General features: G+C 33.0%; 1 pseudogene; it reads left to right on the top strand.

Annotated features, from left to right (window-relative positions):
• The first annotated feature begins 1193 nt into the window (after nucleotides 1-1193).
• Nucleotides 1194-7429, top strand: LOC138314088 (uncharacterized; annotated as a pseudogene).
• The last annotated feature ends 334 nt before the right edge of the window (nucleotides 7430-7763 follow it).

The following is a 7763-nucleotide window of genomic DNA, read 5'->3' as shown; positions in this document are numbered from 1 at the left end:
TTCTGATAATTTTGTAACTTCTGTCAATGTTTATACGTATGTCTAATGTCGACCGTGTTTTTACTCGTGGCGGTCGAAAATGGAGTATAAATAGAGTAAAATATATGAATACCAGATGTTTATATCTAAATATTTTTGTTAAATATATTTATTTACCCTTTTTATAATTAAAATAACGCAATAGTTCTCGGATTGTCGCACTATTTATTACAATAGGATGTAAACAATCATCGCAAGCGGCTGTGTTCCCACTATGTTTATGTGTAGATATACAGAGTTGTACCTTTGAGCGCCCGGATGTACCTTTGTGTGACGTCATCGCCATCTTTTCTGAAATCTCCACGTTGTTACATCGAAAATGTTTAAAAAAAACCTAACGACAACAGCATGACCATAGCTGTTAATAGGACGTTAATTAAACAAACAAACAAACAAACAAACTAACGACAACAGAAGATATGTTATTTGTCATACTATAATGCATCTATGTACAAAATTTCATTAAGATTGGAATAAAAATGAAGACTTTATACCTGTTTTAATGTTACGAGATCGGCGACTGGTCAGGTTTATATCGCGAGTGTGTATGTTCAGTATTACCGACAACACATCATAGCATTAAAAAAAATTACAAAAACCTAACGACAACATAAGATATGTTGTTTTTCATACCATAATGCATCTCTGTACAAAATTTCATTAAAATTGGAGAAAAAATACCGGAGTAATGACGATTTCAAATATGAAGAGACGCAGAATGTATACATGTGTGTAAGCCAAGCTTACATGTACAGATCTAGATCCGACCGACAACACAAACTATTTTACGAAATTACGTTACCGCAAATAATAATATATGTAACCTATATCTAAAGAAAGTAATTCATGTCAATTGTAATGACTATTGATGAAGATTTGAATGAGTAATGGTCATTGAAATTCTCAGTAGACCGACGGCTTGCATACAGTATTCATACGTGTATGCACACACGTGTGTATATTATCAGTGTGATTACAGTTCGCGATTGTATTTATTGTTATGTAAACATATGGTGTGTATATATACTTCCCATATGTTATCTTAAGGAATACATTATTATATGTTTTTTTTTATTATTATTGTACATTTTTGTATAAAATCTTTGCGTATATTTTCGAGAGCATGAATGAACGACAAAGAAAAAGCGCCGATAATGTCGTCTATCTTTGGCGAGGATGGACTGATCAATTCGGATACTATCAAAGAATTTGATTCAGTATCAAGCAAAATCGACGATATGTATGGTGAACGTATGGGTACATATTGGTCTGAAAAAACTTTACCAACTATCCGGCGCAGGTTGGTTGAGGCCAGAGTACGATGCCCCCATATACCCAAAGGCTGGAAAAAACAACAATTGCGAATCAATGAATGACATCATAAAGCTTGTTGGTGACTGGGAAAAAACGATAAGAGCACATACAAAACACGCAGTACAACCACGTGCGCAGATCGCGTCACGGAATAGGAGAGTACGAATTAGCTCCGCATGCGCAACTTTTAAAAATAAGTTCAGTATTTTGGAGAGAACTGCCCGTTGTAGAAAGACAACGGAAAGTGCACAAGTTTTTGAAACTTGTGAAGCAGAAAAAGGAACGTATATATTCCACTAATGGAATGCTAACTATTCCAAAAACTGCAGCCATCACGAAAAAAACCGGATACACGAAAACGTGTGCGTGGAAATGAACAGAATCGCACGGTCCTTCTAAACAGAAAAAAATGTCTTAGCGAAATCTTGTGTGCCCGCAGGACGGGGTTCAAGATATTTAAGGATTGTGTTTCTCTTAAACAGTTAGACTTTAAACGATACGTTTGCGAAATTATCAGTTTGACATTTTACGATATGTTTGCGAAATATCTTGTGTGCCCGCAGGACGGGATTCAAGATGTTTTAACAGTTAAAATTCGTTTACCTTCTAATACTTTTCAAATGAATTACACGTATGTATGTGTCAGTAAAAATCATTCAATAAATAAAATCTGTAAGTTCAGTAATAAAAAGTGTTAAATAAACGTAATATTTGTAAGCTTCCCGAAATTAAAACTTACGATACGCAAGCGAAATCTTGTGTGCCCGCAAGACGGGATTCGAGATATTAAAACTTAATCTTTCAAATAAAACGTATTAAAGTCAAAGTTACCAAAGTTAATATAAAAATATTTAAGCAGCTAAAAATACACACACACAAAAAAACTAACGTGACGCTACCCGATTTTGGAACGCTACCCAAAATGAAACACTTTTAAAATATGTGATACAGAATTTTCAGTTTGCAATCTAAACTAACAATAACAGTCCTGAACAAAAATTAAGGTGCTGACCTGTGACAATTTTAATATGTCATTTTCTTTCCAGTTGCTTATTATCTGTATTTAAAAATGAAAATAACGAAATTTTGAAAAACTCCGAGAAACGACGTCGTGCGACAACCCTAAAAACACCATATATTTTAAAATGAGAAAAATAAATGCTGAATGGAATATTTTTTTTGAAAGGCATGTGCCCTGAATAAACTAAAATACGTTTGAACTTTCTTTAAATCAATTCAAACATTTTTTATCATGCCTGGACATTTATTAATCAAACTTTATTTAGGAGATGTTCCATTTTGGGTACTCAAATCTGCTGAAACACAGGGCTGACAAGTAAACAAATCATGAAATTAATAATGAAAGCATCTATTTGTGGAATGTTAAGAAAAAAATCTGGATTCAACCACATTTAAGAAATTTTTTTACAATTATCTTCAAAAAGTGTTCCAATTTGGGTAGCGTCACGTAGGGTCTGCAAACATACTCGTGTATTGAGTATGGCCTAGAGTTCTACACCGACTATAATGATGTTTACACAATAATGGCTTAGACAAACAGTATCGAGACCCTATAAGCACTCGTACACACGCGTGTACAGGCGTGTGTGTGAGTCGTCGATCTGTTGTCGGTAGTAAACCTGACCAGTCGCCGATCTCGTAACATTAAAACAGGTATAAAGTCTTCATTTTTATTCCAATTTAATGAAATTTTGTACATAGATGCATTATAGTATGACAAATCACATATCTTCTGTTGTCGTTAGGTTTTTAAAACATTTTCGATGTTACAACGTGTTGTCGGTATACCGTCACGGCAAACCTCTTGTCACTCGATATATCGTTGACCAGCGGCCGATTTCAGAATATTCAAATCGCTCTAATTCCTTCATTTTTGCTCTAATCTTCATAAAACTTGGTAGAAATATTCATTTTAATGTACAGAATAACATATCTTGTGTTGTCACTAACTTTTCCTTGTATTTAACGTGTTGTCGTTTGTTGTCGTTTCTTGTCGTTATTAAGTGTGACCCGATCTGTCTATAAAATTAGATATGGATTTCCGGCTCAGTGCATCAAAGAGTCGAAGTCATTTCAGTGTTTGATTGCAACAATGTATTAATAACGTGGATAATTAAGCGTTTCTACGATTGCCGATTTTGTTGGTAACAGCACATTTCCGTCGAACACAGCGAATAATATCACAGACGGGTTTGCCTCTCTGCCCGTAGGATTGATGAAAAATGAAACATAAACAACGTTTTTAGTCCGAGGTTGATAATTTTTTCTATTGGTCTAATAAAAACATGCACGACCTCATCAAAATCCTATAATTGTATACTTTTTTGTCTAAATAGTAAATTAATGAAAGTAATCTTTACATCTTTTTGACATTTTTTTCTTTGACCTCCCTTGAATTCCAATTACTAGTGACGTCATCTAAGACAATTAACTGCCGGAATGCATGTTGATTTTGTATTGAATAAGCCACAAGTCTCAATTCTTAGGGAAATACACACTGAGAAAAATAGGCTATATTTCGCCTTATTCGATGGCGTTATATATCCTCTACAGTTGGTAGTAGACTAAAGGTTACACCCTTGTGCAAACGGAGTGCACGAGGTTTAGACTACAGGTCACGGAGTGCACTACGTTTAGACTACAGGTAGACACGGAGTGCACAAGATTTAGACTACAGGTAGACACGGAGTGCACAAGATTTAGACTACAGGTAGACACGGAGTGCACTACGTGTGAACACGGTGTCAACTACAGGTTGACATGGTGTCCAGGTACATATTCAGACCTAGACAGACAAGGTGATGTGTTATAGTTAGGGAGCGGGGAAGAATACGTTCTTCAATTTGAAATAATACATAATTATAATTTTTTTAGTGTTTCTTTTTTTTTTAAATTACAACATCTACAATTTAATGTACAGTATATATAACTATATAATACGATATTTTTTTAGTATACATGAATAAAACCTTTTCACTGCAAAAAAGTAATAAAGATTAATTTGTATTAATTAAGTATATGTCTATTTAATTTTATATCAGTAGTTTCCATTTCATATCTTAAATTGTCGATATTACGTTTTCAAAAGTCAATGTTTTATGGGTAAATTGCATTAAATATATATATATATATATAGATATATATCATTTACATGAAATAGTAAATACAAGTCAAAAACAACTTTGAATTGCGGCAAAAACTAGAACGAATATACGTACCCGGCCTACTAAGACGACACCATTTTCTGTCTAAAAGTCTTACTACAATCTTGCAGCTACGGCAAAAACCAGTCCTATTGTGCTTTTGAGACAATTTTTCTTTTTTAATTTAAGCTATTAGTAATACAATCATATACCGGGTAATACATAGCTTTTAAATAAAAAGATTTGGTCCCTATCAATCGGTTTTCTAGCGACACCCTTGTACATGTAGATCGTCTTTCATAAAATATACACTTTTATAATATTTTTCTTCGCTATTTTAAGTTCTAAAAGTATTGTACGTAAAATAGCTTAATTACATATTCTTCATTAAAAACTGAACGTCTTTAAAAGATCATGCAGAATAAATCCACTTCAAACTTTATGACGTAGCTATAGTCTACATACAAGTATCCAATTCAGCTTGTTTTGATTCTTAATTACCGGTACACACAATATGTTTATGAGCCCAACCCCGCAAGTTACTTGACCGTATATTGCGTCATGGTCCAATAATTAAAAACTTGTCAAACATACAGGTAAGCCACAGTGTCCAGCTATACAGGTACCTCAAGGTGACCATCGATAGATGGCCATAGGGCAGAATCGTTGCCTTCTGTGTTTGCACGGCTTTATGAGAATGGAGGGCAGTATCTTTATATAATATGTGATTTTAGAATTGTTTCAATGGAAGTTTGTTAAGACAAACAAATATACGTTACCTTTTAAAAATCATATAGGTTTATGAGTTTGAAACACAAAAGTACCATTCTTATTAGATACATGTACATGTTTGTTGTTGAGCCTGGGTAAACATGTACACCACTTCCCGGGGAGAGGGGGGGTAGATTGGGATGAGGTAAAAACTAGCTGGCAAAACATATAGTAAGTGATGCTGAATACACCTCAATTATTGTCATGACAGGCAGCCGTGAAGTGTAGAGCTGACGGGAAATGTACAATGCGTAAATCAAGCATGTCTGTCACAACCTTGAATTTACCAATAATACATGTATATATTATAATCAAAATTAATTTAGATTAGGTACTTATTCAACATTGTAAATATTGGTATTTTATATACATAGTCCATGATAATCGGGTGTTCTGATATTTGTAAAAAGCCAGTGTAAAAAAAATTAAATTAATGAAAAGATATTGGATGAAATATGATTTTTCCAATAATTTTGAAATAAATGTTTTAGTTAATTCAAGACGTATACATCCTTGGTATAATTTACACTTATTTTTTTATTTTTTATTTTAATATATAAAGCTTCATTATCAAGTAAATTAAAATGCACTATCAGTTAAAATACATATCCCTATTGACTACTGTTGTTGTATATATAACTGTTCGTATTTGTGTGATGAGTACAATGTATATGTAGAGAGGCTGCCACCTAAGTACAGTATGCTATAAATGGACCTCCTGGGGTTGGGATAAGGTATACGTACTTCATTCAAGTTTTTTTCAAGTTTTGTTCATACTTATGTATGCTGACGATACAGTTTTGTTTACTGAAGATGCTACTGACCTGCAAAACATGTTAGATTGTCTGCAAAATTATGCAAATAAATGGAGTTTATCTGTTAATATAGATAAAACCAAAATAGTTGTTTTTAGAAAAAGTAAACGTCTACAGGCTAATGAGTACTGGACCTTTCAAGGAAGGGCTATAGATATTGTTGATAATTTTTGTTACTTGGGGCTAGTTTTCAATTATAATGGGAGATTTACTCTAGCGCTTAATACTTTATCATCACAAGGAAGAAAGTCATACTATCTCCTTAATAGTAGAATGAAAAAATACATGCTTAATGTTGAAACAAAATTATCCTTATTTGATAGTTATGTTTCATGTGTGCTTAATTACTGTTGCGAGGTATGGGGCTCGCACCCAGCACCTAAGATTGAATCTGTACATCTTTTATTCCTGAAGAGTCTATTGAATGTGAAAAAAACCAGTCAATACTTCTATGGTGTATTTTGAGACTGGAAGGTTTACTTTACATATACAGCGTAAAATAATGGTGATGAAATATTGGTTAAAGCTATTAAGAACAGATAACTGTATTTTAAAGTCATGCTATAATGCTCTATTTGAGCTCATTATGAAAAAGCCTAATTATAAATTAAATTGGTTGTATGATGTAAAAAATGATTTAGGCAGATGTGGTTTCAACAATATTTGGATTGCTCAGAATGTAGATAATGAAAAACACTTTTTGGAATTGTATTCACAGCGCTTGCATGATATATTTATTCAGGAACTGCGTTGCGCATTTGACGTGTCTCCTAAATGTGAAATTTATAAACATCTTGTTGATAACTTTGAAATTCAATTTTATTTAAAGAAGCCTTTGAATTCTAAAACTAAACAAACAAATATTGAGTAAATATCGCATGCAAGCCCACTCTCTGCAAATTGAAGCTGGCCGTTATAACGCCGTTCCCAGAGGCGATAGACTTTGTACTGTTTGTGACAAAAATGATGTAGAAGATGAAATGCATTTTGTATTACTATGTCCTGCTTATTCTGAGTTACGTAAAAAGTTTATAAAAACTTATTACCACAAACACCCAAGTGTATATAAATTAATTATGTTATTTTCATCTAAAAATGTAAAGAGCTTAAATCTGTTGGGGAAATATTTGATCCAGGCAACAGAAAAAAAGGAAAATTATCATTAATCAGCAGTAGTATATATATCATACTCATGTATTAATCATTTTGTTTAATTTGGTATGAAGTATATCGGAATTATCCTCCGCCATCTTGAAACATAACAACGATCATTGTATTATGTATTTGTGTATTGGTTAAACCTATATGCTGTATTGCATTTGGATAATAAAAAAAAAAACTTGAAAAAAACTTGTGTGGTTGATGGAACAGTATGAAGTCCAAGTGACCATGGAAACTGCAGTCCTAGCGTAGGGCTCTACCTTTCGAGCAGGCATATTTTAAGTGTACAATATACTATGTATACATGTATGGATCACACATTGTAAAGGTCAGAATAGGATATTGTCAAATTATCAGAGTTTCTAGAATTAAAATAATTGTGACAAATTCAGAATCTAATCAACAACTATGAATCTACAGTTTAAATGGGTAGAAGTTGGATTTATTTTGATTGTCTGTTTAATTTATTATCAGGCATGTGACCTACATTTTTGCGATC

Source organism: Argopecten irradians, unplaced genomic scaffold (assembly GCF_041381155.1).
Source record: "Argopecten irradians isolate NY unplaced genomic scaffold, Ai_NY scaffold_1346, whole genome shotgun sequence".
Classification (NCBI taxonomy): Eukaryota; Metazoa; Mollusca; class Bivalvia; order Pectinida; family Pectinidae; genus Argopecten; species Argopecten irradians.
This window is presented reverse-complemented; position numbering and strand designations above follow the sequence as displayed.